This window comes from Syngnathus acus, chromosome 4 (assembly GCF_901709675.1).
Source record: "Syngnathus acus chromosome 4, fSynAcu1.2, whole genome shotgun sequence".
Lineage (NCBI taxonomy): Eukaryota > Metazoa > Chordata > Actinopteri > Syngnathiformes > Syngnathidae > Syngnathus > Syngnathus acus.
Window position 1 is genome coordinate 3717806 of NC_051090.1, and position 13642 is coordinate 3731447.

Sequence of the window (13642 nt, forward strand, 5' to 3'; positions counted from 1 at the left end):
CGCACAGACCCCAATTTGATTCATGACTATTTAGTAGTGTTCTGCAAAACAAATTGGCCAAATGGGAAGTGATATTGGCAACAAATTTGACATCCAGCTTCCCTAATTTATTTATCGAGCACTATTAGAATATGAGAATATTTCAATTGTCCTGATTCTGTTCTTACAGTTGTCAAAATTTTATCCTGCCACATATAAGAATCGGCCTAAAAAAAAAAAATCCAGCGCAGTTTAGGTAGTTTCTTTAAAAACCTAGCACAAAGAAACAAGTGTTCATGTTGACTTCTTTCACACAACACACATGGGACAGAAGTGACTGATGACTGGGCTCAGCTGATGTGAGCCCCGTCGGGATAATCTCGGCTTCTCGTTCAATCGCTAGGGAATCACTGTGGGTAGCAACAAATAGCCGAACGCAGTGCACGTGTGGCTTTATTACAAACACACACACACGGAAAGAGCTAGTGATTTGATGCGAAGTGGAGTGTGTTGTCCCTTGGGGGGGATATATGATAGCACACAATCAATAAGCTCCTCCGGTTTGTACATGTGATACGCCTCAACCAGACACAAATATGACACAAATAGACAGACAGCTCCCCCCTTCCATTTTAGCTCCTGGAGAGTCCACATGCATGCATAGCACACTTTAATAAAAAAAAAAAAGAAAAATGGGGTAACGAATGCCACGCAGATTGTAAATTATGTCATTTTCTCTTAGCATCCGAGCACGGCCGGATCATTAGTCGCACCATTAAGCCCCTCGAGATAACACGGACAGTTTGTTTCATACACCCGCCGTCTGCCATCTGTCTCGCCAATGTGTGTGCGTGTGTACATATGACGAAAAGCATATGAAACATATGGCTCAAAAGAAAAGGACACAATCAAATCAAAAAAGTTGAAATGGAAAAAGCTAGAAAGCGGCTATAACATTGACTTTTGGGGGAACCTTGGAGGTCACAGATGAACTGATCTTTCAAATCATGATGGCTAACTTCCTGTTTAATTTTGGCTGCTGGTCCTTGAGAATGCATCCGATTAATGTAATGCAAAAACAACTCCAGGTCGAGGCGAGTGGTTATATTTTCTTTTCTTTCCCCCAAATCAGTTTTAAAATCTTTGCCCCTCCGATTCAATACGGATCCGATTAAAAAGTTGAAAAGGCAGAAGATTGTGCAGACAAATTGAAAACAGGCACGATGTTGTTTGTAAGGCAGTCCTAAAGAAAGAAAAGAAAAAAAAGCATCCTTTGAGGATTCAGCTGTTGGCTTTCAAAGTATGCGCAATAGCGTTCATTGTGGGCGCCATCACTTAAATTAATTCAATTTGGGAGGCGGCGTTAGCCTGCGACGAAAGCGGGTTAGCATCGGCGTTAGCATTCAGCCCGCAACAAAGGTTGTGATTAGCTGAGCGATGCGGCGCAATCGCTCAGCCTATTTAAGACGCACAAGGGCGGCTTTAACCTTATTCACACACTCCTATTCAACGAGGGCCTTTTTTCCCCCTCTAATTGTACTCGAGGGGGGGCTTTTGAATGAGAGCCTCGTAGCGATGGGGAAAGGTGGCTTTTTATACTTTTTGACACTTTGTGAGACATGCACCTGTTTGCTTGGAGTGAAAGAGGCAGCTGACAAAACAGAGTTTAATAAAGTCAAGTCCCATTACGATGGGGTGGATTCATTTACAGCTGAAAGATTTTCATTTCCTGACTATTCTCTCCATTGACTTAATCACCGCTCTTGTTTTTATGTTCATAACTAAATGGTGGCAGAGAGAATTTGCCAGATATATTCACACAAATTAAGTTTACCTTTAAAAGATGAACCAGACAGAATAAGTCTAGCTAAAAAATGATGTTGGTTATTAAATAGCAGAAAGCAGGAGGTCTGCGCCGCTGCGGGAGTGGCTCGCAGTTAACAGAGGAAAAATACGATGTCCTTTCAAGAAAGTTTAACATCAGTTGTTTACATGTGATCTAATTTACATATTTATATTAGTTTACGTGATGCCAGCTATCTTGAGGCTAAGCTCCACTGGTTTTGTTTAGGGAGCAAATGAATTGCTATCACGAGAGGCAGTTTCTGCGTGGGAACTCACCAAATGTTTCACCCTCCCAAAAATCGGAAGTAAACTCAGTTTGTTATTTTTATATAAACACAAGAGCATTTTCGTCACAGGACTTTGTAGTTTCCTCCTCACCCACAAGACAAATCACCAAATTAGCAGCTAGTGCCATCAACAAAATTGCTCCTTGGCTAAATGTTAATTATCCACGGTCGAACATTAACGTCTGACTTATTGAGTGTAAACGCCGATTCCAAAATGCGCTGACCGACACGTTTGTGTCCGCGAGGTTGCTCTACGTATTTTCCCACTGATGACAGCGTTCTCGCTTGGCACGGGAACTCCATCGTAGACGCACCCATCTCTTAGATGCTCGCCGTAATTTGATTTGGAGGCCCCGGGTGATTGGATTACAAGGGTGACATCCGTGTCCAATTTTCAGGAGTCATGTTTATTTTGTTCAGGGCACTCAGTCGAGCATACACAGGAGTAGTAAAATACAAAAACAGAAAAAGACAACTAAATGTTTCCATTTAATGGGTAACAATGATGCTAAGTTAGCATTATCTGCTAAACTACTGTATGTTAGTCTGTACAAAGTGTGGAAGAAAAAAAAAAAACTGGAAATACAGACACGGGTTGCCGAGGCTCGCATACGTTGGCCGGAAGGAAGTCGTTTGTAGTGGCGAGGCTGGAAGGACTCGCTGGCTCAAGAGACATGAATAATTCAAGTCGGTCACTTCAAAATGTGAGCGCAAAGGGACCAGCGTGTACTTTGCGGCTATGAGCACAAATTGGCCACATCCGCTCAAGTTAATGTAAAGAATCCAGACTTTAAGTTCGTATTTACTTGGCAGTATTTCGTCGAGTGTTGACCTCTGGCCACCGCAACACAGCGACTCGCTTTTTTCGCGGCACGTTGCTTGGAAACAACAAAACGACCGGCTACTTTTCGAAGGATTCTGACAGATAAAACAACAGTAATCCATCTTTGTTGTCCTTCTGCATGTCATACATATTCATGTCAGATTTACAGACCTGTGTGCACATGTGAGCCATTGCCGCAAGGACGTCGGTGGAATAATCTACATTCATCAACTCGGAAGATACTAATGAGCGGATATCAACATGCTGCTGGCAGCAAACAATAAAGGGGCGAATACGGGATCATTGGAACCTAAAACAAGCACGCATGCAAGTCTGAAGCTTGTTTGTTGTGTGTGATGTTGCAGTTCAACTGATTGAGACGCGCCTGGGTTTATGTTTAATGACTGACGGCGACTCCCGCTGCGCTCGGGAACAACATGTGATAGATAATAGGTGCAACATCACACTCGCACGCTCGGGTCCAAACCTCATTTCCAGGGCAACGCATCAATCTTTTGTTGGACTAAGTCCTCTATGCAATCGTTATGTATATTTGAAAATTGTGTCTTTTTATCCACCGATACCAAGTAACCAATACCAAGAGTACTTTTGTGATAACTTAAAGGTCTGTCTAGTATTTGTGGCTCAACTTTGGTATTGAGGATGTCTGAAAATGGCCAAATTGGCCCTAAAATGTCTTTCTCTGACTACCACCATCAAATATTTTTAGAATTGATTTTAATTGATTATTCTATCCAATAATTGGATATAATTTTATTTGCGTGTATTAAAAAAATGTCCTCCCAATTACTGTTTATTAACCAATTATTTTTGTTTTGTATTATCTATTGGCTAAAAAAAAAAAAAGATTGAATTACATTCGGAAAAGCGATTATTAAAATATGATTTGATAGATGTGTTGTCGATTAATCGAATCATTTGGACACTTCAAACCAAAACGACAAGCCCTCTTATGTAGACACCATCCAATCTGTATCAGTAGGATAACTTCAATTTTCTCTCTTTAGGGTGCCGTAATGCACATCTTAATCGAACCCAAAAAAATCCTAAATATGTCACTTAAGTGCAAAATGCTCCAAGGAAGAGAGAGGACCGCCTACATACTCTACACACATGAGCCACAGCTCAGGGAGTGACAAAAATAAAATAAAATAAAATCAGGGGAAAACCGGCAATAAGCAGAGAGCCGTTTTGATTGGGACTCACACGATTGCCAAAGTGTGAGGCGGGAGATTGACAGGCTGCATTGTGGGCGAATTTGCATGCTTTGTCATGGTGATCTCACGCAACTTAACCTGCCTTCACCTCCTCTCTCTGTACTCTCCGAGTGTGTGTGTGTGCGTGGGGGGGACGGACGAGATGGAACACTTGTAAACGACACCTGTTTGAGAATTCACTCTCACTCGCTCGCTCTTTTGCGTCTCTTCGCACCCGCTTTCATCTGCTCTGCTCACGTTGAGAAGGCGGCGATTGGAATTGGTGTGCGTGCTCAAGTACTAAATGGCAATCTTAAAATCAGCGGTAAGTCTGGTAGAGGAAAAGTCGAGCTTGTTTGAAAGGAGACGAGTGCAAAATTGTTTTTCTGAATCACTGATTGCATTTTGCTATTCACCAATTTGGGGGGGGGGGTTTTCCCAATCAAACCAATTTGGTCAAAAATTAGCCAATCTGCAAATGCTGGACTGGCTAAGATACTCCCAAAAAAATAATTGTTGTATTGTGATGATAGCGTGTTACAGACGTTTGTGTTGGGGATGAACCCCAAAAAAAATTTCGCACTTGAGAAGCATGACTAGAGGAGTTTTAGACGACGACCCTCTAAGGATATTTAAAAAGTCATCTGCGAAGTGACTTTCCTTCATTGTTCATTAACGACATGCATAAACAAACTTTGTGGACTTCACTATCACCCTGGGTGCCGTCCACCATATGGCCATGAAGTGAAGGAAATGGAGAGAGAAAAAAAAAAAAATCCAATTCAAATATTCTTGAATGCTGATTAGCACTGATGAATATGTAAATCCAACTGTCTCGCTCGCCCCACCAACCCACCGATGAGGGTTGTCAGCAGTGTCAGGGGAGAGGGGAAGAAAAAAAAACGCCAACGCCCTTCCGGTCACTCGTGTGTGTTATGTGAACCCGCAACAGATGCTCTTGTATATTTATGATCATGACGGTGGGTCCAAAGGCTTCTTAGTGCGACGTGTATTTTATTTTTTTTTTAAAGGAACAACCTTAAGCGAGGAGGTGACTTACACCGTCGCCGTCAGAAAACCTTTATAAACTGCATAGGTCATTTTTGAACTCGTTTACTCCCAATGACTGCTATAGACGTCAAAGATCTTTTTTAACTGGGCTGGCGGTGAATGAATTAGGGAACCGCGCAAACATTCTTAGCTGTCATTTGCTTCTGCGTCGTGTTAAATATTGTCTGAAAACCGTTTCCCTGAAGGAGAATCGATTTTCCCCATCGAAAAAAATGCCATAGCAAAAACTAAATAGAAATATGCACCGTTACTATTGTTATTAATGAGGCATGGAGCATATTTCTGCTACTATAGAAAACGATTTATTTTTCTTATTCCCAAACAGCTCTATTGCTCACCCGGGACAGAAAATGGATTCAAAGTGTTTTTTTCTTTTCTTTTAAAAGAGTCACCAAGCGCAGGTAATACGTCAGCGGGATGGCGCACGGTGTAACGTAAGCAGGTTACTGCAAAAGTGGGAGATAGATGGAGACGGATGGCGACGGCTGCTGTAACTATATTTGTTTCTGTACACTTGGATGTTCACAAAGAAAGCTGCCTGCACAGGCGAGCCTCAACTGTAACTTATTACAGTGTATAAAAATGTCTGGGTGCGCGTTTAATAACGGCGGGATTGAATTGGAGTTCCCAGCTGACGGATGCCGGCCGTGGCTCGCCGTGTCACCACATAAATGACACGAGCTGAGACTGAGAGTGTAAAATGTAATATACTGCCATGACAATAACTTAAATAACTTCATATCAAGATCAATGTAGACATGTTACTAATCTAGTACTGAGAATAAACGGGCCTTAAGATCTAAGGCTTCCACCTCGTGAACGTAAAGAAAGAGTGGAAGAATGACTCCATTAACTGGAGCAGATCAATGAAAGCTCGCAAGATCTTTTTTTTTTTTTTTTAATCCTAAAAAAGACGATTAGGGAAGACTGTGCTGTTGTGTTTGAAATGTATGGCATGAATTGAAAAGCGCTGCGGTAATGACTTGCCGGTTTAAACATTGAGCGCGCTGATGGGAAGTTAAAAAAAAAAAAAAAAGGAGGCAATTGATTTCCTTTGAGAAGGTTTTAATAAATATGGCTGTTGATTATTGACTAGACTAAAAAGGAGGAACTTGTCACTGTCACCTGGAAATACAAAGCATGGCCACCACTCAGCAGGCAATCAATAGCCAATTAACACGGCGACATCGCAAATATTCTTTTGAAACAATGTCAAGTAATGCATATTGTTCTCTCTCATTGCGTAATTTATTTTACTTTTTTTTATATGCACAAAAATTACAGGATTAAATAACTGATGCATATATTTATTTCTTTTTTAGTTTATGTAATGATAATTTATAAAAAAACAATTTGAAAAATACACAAAATTACAAAAAAATCTTAGTGAAGATACCCATGAAAAGTTCAATTAAATTCCCAAAAATAAACGTTTTGAAAAATACTAAATGAAAAGCATATTAAGAGCCCGCCGAGGAAAGTCTCCCTCTCTCTCTCTCTCTCTCTCTCTCTCTCGGATTACTAGGCAGGACAAGGCCTCGGCAGGTTCCGTGCGAGCGCGATAATGAAGTGTACACAGGAGAGGATTACACCAGCCCTCCACTCCCGCCGTCGGCCCCCGTCCGTCCTCTTCGATGTGTGCTTGCGCACGAGCGCACGTCAACGCGGCAGCGCTGATAATGCCCAATCGCAGCGTGGCGCATCAGTCGGCGCACAGGGAGTTTCGATATCTCAAGCAGAAATATACAAGTGATACCAGCCGAAAAGCCAGTGGAAATCCCGTAGCGGAACCGCTACGCAAACATACCATGCTAACTTCAGCCCGTGACCTGCCTGGAGTAAAAGCACAGCCCCCAAGTGTGAGCAAACCAGGTCGGGGGATAAAATTTTAAAAGCCGCAACACTAAAAATATGACTTACGAAATGTGACCCTTGAGAGTTTTTCAGTCCAAATTATTTTGGGCCTTTCCTCAGACGTTCGTGGCTTTCTTTGATGGCACTCTGTGACAGTGATCAAGCTGCGGCATCTGCTCCATTCCCTTCCCTCCTTCCATTACCTTCATCCATCCATTCATTCATTCATCCTGCCATCCATTCATCCTCAACTCATCTCCGGGCCTGTCAAAGCAACGAGAGGACGCCATCTCGGCGTGATGCCGGTGAGGGGTCGTATGTCACGCCTGTTTCCCCGCCCGCGGAATGGTGTTATCGATCGGAATGGACCTCACTCTCTGCCGCCATGGCTGAGGCGGACAGCTAAACAAGATGAAGGGGATAGTTGAAAGATTGAGTTTTTTTTTTTCTCTCTCAAAAAAAGAGCTAATTTTACAGAATTTGGGGTGTCACAGCTGGAGGAAAAATATATATTTTTAATTAATAGTTTAATGGCTAATAAATAATCTGATTTTGACGGGAGCGCGCAGCAATCGGCAAAATTATTATTAAGCTATCGTCTCAAAACATACTAATCCAAGTTGGCCAGCACTTTGTTAATTAAAACAAAGTAACGATCAGTTCTCGATTCTTCGCCAACGAAAAAAATCAGTAGAGCAACCGATCGGTAGAAACGATCATAGGGGAATGAAGTTAAAATCGTCAAGAGTGCACAATCCATCTCGCACAGTCAACTGAACCAACTGATAATTAATGAATCGTCAATTACTATGCCGACCCGCTCATTCTCACAAAAAAAAAAAGACTAAAATACAATACAGAGCAACATTGATACTTCATCTTACCAACATTTCTCCAAGCAAATGCTACCGAGCTCAAGAGTCACACACTGAGAAGTACAAAACGAGTCCAACAGGCTGGAAATGGCGTCAGCGAAAGGAATGCAGGAGATGCACTGATAGAACGTGCGGGCCAGATGTCGTCGGACAGGCCTGAAGGTGAACCGATCAATTATTCTCTGTTGTCAATAATTCAGAGTAGACCAGGGGCTGTGTGTATAAGCAAACACACACACACGCACACACAGACACGCTTGTACACAGAGCAGTAGCCTGATTTGATTTAAGATGACCAGTCAATGTGGATCCTTTAAATTATTGCTGGCTTTAAAGACACACGGGGCAAGCACTATTTCGCCATCCAAGCTTTCATTTTTTTCCAGTTTTGGGCTCTCCACTCACTACTTCTTCTGCTCCACTCGCAGAGTCCCTTCCACCCCCCCAAGGAATTTCACTGCAGTTTTACACTTTTTTTTTTTAGTGACTTTATCTGGCCAAAAAGACACAATTGGGTCAGGTTCAAATAATACATTTCAACCAGTTGATCGTTGGCTTTTCCGATTTTGACCGGAAGGTGAAATTTGAAAAGTACTTGCTTTGATAAATTACTCAGAAGTGAGAATCTTTGATAAAGTCTCTGGTGATTTCAAAAAAATAACAACAAAACAGTCTTCCCTGTGGAACAGTAGCACTGATTTAAAAAATAAAAATAAATCTTGACTAAGATAGCCCAAAACTTAACAGTTCTTGGAGAGAGGAAAATACACGTACACAAACACACGCACACACACACTTGAATATAATCGAACAGAAGCCCTGGTTGTTTGCCACACTACGAAAGTGAATCAGATGATAGAATTTCCCTGAGGTGGTACATCCCCTACAGAAAGAATTAAAACTCTCTTCTTCTCTAATCTTCGGTCCTCATCTTCTACTACACACACGCACACACACACACATACACGTTTATGTAGCCAGAGAGGCCTCATCTTTCTTTCTGCCTTCTATTAAAATACAAATGGGCTCGTTAAAGCGCAATTGGACCATTTGTCTGCATGGGATTCATCTTGAGCGCAACTCTGCCATAATTCATAACAAGAGATGAACGAGGACCAGACAAGACCTGCCGTTTTTCCTCACTAGACTCTGCTTGAGCTGGCAGCAACAATAATGATAAGAGATCAGTCATGGCGCTTTGAAAAGGGTGCCGACTTCTGGCCGCTCCTTCCGACTTGAGGTCGAGCTTTCTGATACTGGACAGCAAATTTCACTTTCTGGGATTTGATTATACCCTGTCTATCATTTTACAATTTAACATGCACCGTCTGTCACTCGCAGGTCAGATACAACACGAAACTGATTTCCGTCTTGCTAAAAACAACTGATGACACATTAAGAACTAAAACGTCAACGACAAAGTACCAATTCAACATTGACACGAGGTCGACAGCCGTCACTTTCAACCCGAGCTGATACGAGAACGTGCACGTTACTGCGGCTCGTTTTGGACAATAAATGTGACGAATCTCCGCCGTAGAGCTGACAATTGCCGCTAATTGCCATCGTAGATATCGGTGAGTGATGCTCGCCTTGGCAGCATTGCATAATATCAGGCACGTAATCCAAACAATCAGACGGAATATCAAACGCCATAAAAAAAGAAAAAGATTCAACATCGACACATACTCACTTGCTATTAGAGTCAAAATATTCCCGTTTTATCTCATCTAAATTTAAGTCTTGAATTTGAATGCAACATAATGCTCCATATAAAATACTGTCCAAGGTGGGGAAAAAAACTGCTGCGTTGTGTGTTTACAGATGGAAAGCAGCAAGCCTGTTGCACATGGGCAGTTGCCGCAGTCGCTCTGACAAAACACACACACACACACACCTGCCATCTGTAATGATGATTTATGCCGAGGCGGAGAGGATGGCGGCCATGCATAACTGTAGCAGTCACAAACAGCCGCGGCGAGCCGGCCGTCGGGGAAGCGACACCCCTCGCCCCGGTGCCCCGTCGAAAGGAGAAAGAAATGACAAGATGGATATGTCGCAACAGCTGCGAGCGCCGGGCCAACTGTACAAATGCATATTGATGAATGACAAGCGAGCAGATACATGAAAAATGCATGCGCGACTGCGCCCGATATACTTATTTCCCCCGCCGACTAGCGCGGCGCAAGCTCATTTACCATTCGTTATCTGTGACACCAGTATAGATGCGCGATTCTTTTGCGTGGCGGGGGTCGGGGGGGTTAGCTCATTGTACTCGTCTTCACACGCGGTGAACTTGCGCTCTTTGTGGAAAACATACTTGTGACTAGCATTTGCCGTCCGTGCGGCGCTTGTATAAACATGATGTCGGCACTTGCGCTCGCCCCTCTTGAGACGCGCTCCTTGACTTTGATGCTAATTATCGTTGTTTGAGCAGTGTAAACAGAGACTTTTCGTGGGAAAAAGTCCCGCTCCGTTTGTCACTACAATGAACAACATAGCTTTGTTATGGAGAGAAGGGAGCAATCTCCAATGAGAAGAGAAAATTCTAGTATTGACTTAAAATGCCCTTTATCCGTTACGGGTGAACTTAATTGTGCAATTTGTTCATTGCAGACAAATCTTGCTGTTCTACAACAATTTGATTTGACGTTGGTTGTTTTTAAGACATTTTGGATTGAGTTGTGACAACACAATACTTACACAGAAAAAAACAAAGTAATAATAAAACCAATAAGGACTCAACTAAAATGGACTAACAACAACAAAAATTAAACAATTATACCTGCTCTGAAAATCAATTTAACAATTTGCCACATAGTGGCTAACTGCGGCACTGGGCTAGCTGGCGCGGCTAAACGCTACATCGATAAAGATGTATTGTTACTGTCCCTTCTGGTTACAAAGTTGCTCCTCCACTAATTCTTGTCTCTACGGCAGCAACGGTACAACTTTGACAAGTACTGTTATTATGAAAGCTGGACAACTAGTAGGCAATCGTGCGACAAATCAGAGAACAGAGAACAGCCGTGCTAACTGCTAATCTAACGTGAAATGTAGAGAAGAGAGTACTTAGTTGGAACAGTACACTTGAGCAGGTACATTAACCAGTGTCTAGAGAAAAAAAAAATACGACGCAATAAGCACACAAATTTGAATAATTTGTAATATTGGACTTTTTGGGTGGCAGGAGTCTGGATAGAACCTTGTGTAGCCTCGGCTAACAAAATAAGACCAACATTTACAGATAACTATTGAAATCATGAAGCATGGGAACGTATTTGACGATATGTTGTGCTCTTTTCTGTGTTAGTTCAAGTCATGGCCAGACTGCATGGGAACAAACTCATTAGGAGAATCTGTCCCTTACCTTAGGACATGACATTTTTCTAATTAATGTGCGAAATTACAATCAGTCGCCTGGATACCAGAGCAGCGTGCGGGAAAGGTGATTAATCTTAAGATTGGCGTTTCCAAAAGAATATAAATCAGCAAACCCTCACAAGCACCATGCCTGAAGCTATAGATGTGAACTTTAAATATGTTTTTTTTTTATTTCCAAGTTGACTGCATCAGTGGGGAACGGCAGAAAATATAAACGCAAAGAAGCCGTGTATGCACTTAGCATTAAGATGAGGCGCTAATTAAAGCAATCAAACAGAGTCTTTAGAAATAGAAGCTTTCACGCTGTTATTACACCAAGCAATGGAATAAAGTTCCTACGCCAAAACCAAAACCCAAAGAAGCCTTTTGATTCTATTTCGTTTAATATAGTTTTCGGCAACACCGCCACCTACTGGAGTGGAATGGAACCGCAATGACAACAAAAGGGTTCGCTGTTTTTTTTTTTTTTCTTGGTCTCTGCTGTTGGCGCGACCTTTACTCGAAATCTTGAGAGACGAGCCAATTCCACGAATGCACGGTGGGTAGACGTCCCGCAATCAAACTCAAATCCAATCTCGCAAAGGATATTTGAACGCATCCTGCAGGGACGCGTGGCATCAAAGAGTCAAACATACGGCGACGGGTGCTGCTTTGGTTTGCCGCCGCTCGACAAGCCACACAGGAATACTGCGTTTAGCTGCCATAACTACATGTCAGCCTCTCTGGCGCTCCCATCTGTTCCCCTCCGCTTCCATTATCTCTTCCCCCCATACCGAGCCGCGTGTCCTTGCAACCTCCTCCATCATCCACCCAGCGCTGGGGGAGACTTGGAGGCGGTCCAAGTCCGGTCTCTGGAGTCCTGCCTGGGTGACTTCCATCCTGGCTTTCCTGTGGCAGTTTGGGGGAGCCCATTGTTGGGGGAGGATTAACGACACGCGACAGCTATTTTGCAGGACACACACCTGGACAGATGTGGGGTCACGTTTTCCAGCACTGTAGCCCCTTCCCTGGTATCTCACAAATGTTACATGTGCTTCCGCTAATCGATCCACCTGAAGCTATCGAGCGATGACTCAAGAGCGAGACGGCCAAGACTTTATCAGCATGTAAAAAGCGCGTGCTGATATTGCAGGTGTAATCCGCACGGGCACGTGAGATGATCTCCACCGGATAAGAGTCCTCCCCCCGGGTCCGGTCTGTGTAATCATGTTGAGATTTGCTCTCTCACATGCCGGGAATTGAAATGCACACATGAGCAACGCCGGCACTAAAAACAACATTATATCTAAAAGGAGAGACGAAACATATTTCTTTTAGATTCCAAAAGAGCTTTTTTGCTCGTTTGTTTGTGGTCTAGGGAATTGAATGTGAGAGCATGATAATGTTTTCAACAATGGAGGTGCTTGAAAGTGGCTCGGAAGCTTATCCTAGCCTAGTTGGTCATGTCATGGAGCTCGGGGTTATTTATTGAATGTTTTGCCTTGGGCAAGTAGAAAGTAAAAGAGGAGATGGAAAAAAGAAAAAAAAAAAGGCAATGGAGAAATTGAAGCAGGCTTCTGTGTCCCACATTTACATCTCCTCACTGGCTCACCACTCTAATCATACCCAGCCTCAGTTTCCTCCTTTCTATGCCTCTTTCTCGCTCTTTTCACCAATCTGCACAATCCTTTCGCCCCCCCCCAATCCTTCACCACCCCAACCTGCACTGCAGAGTCCCAGCAACAGCTCACAGGAGAGGTGGCACACTTTGAGGATAAATTTAGAAATGAAGCACAATCCCCAGGCCGGCACACAAAAGAAGGGGAGTAGAGACAACACACACACACACACACACGTGTCTGATCACATGTGCCAAACAGTTGACATACTTTCGACACACTGAGACGATAGCATGAAAGGAAGATGCGTTAGCGAAGCTTTGCTGCAGTCAGATCAGGTGAGCGGAGCACTTTGAATGAAACGTAACAAGTTCAAAAGAAGTTCGAGAGGCTATGAGGGCCACACTGAGAGCGAAAGGAAAAGAACATGCTATGAGAATACTCCCAAAGACTACAAGTCAATTTTCTGAGACTACTTGCAATTGGGGGAATGATAAACTTGGAATAAATATAGAATTAATATTTATTTATTTATAATAGTTTGATGGGGGGGGACTGTGGAAGTGCAGCAATGGTGGCATGTTTGGGTACAAGAAAAAAAAAAAAAAAATACTACTTTCCTATTATCCATTTTATAAAAAAAAAAAAATTCTCACAAATTAATAGTGTTGGTCAGGTGGACTATTCTTTTTACAAATTACCGAATATA

General features: G+C 42.7%; 1 protein-coding gene across 8 annotated transcripts in view; it reads right to left on the reverse strand.

Annotated features, from left to right (window-relative positions):
• The window catches only part of dab1a (DAB adaptor protein 1a), an 89271-nt gene that overhangs the window by 61112 nt on the left and 14517 nt on the right, over window positions 1-13642 (reverse strand). The window lies entirely within an intron of this gene.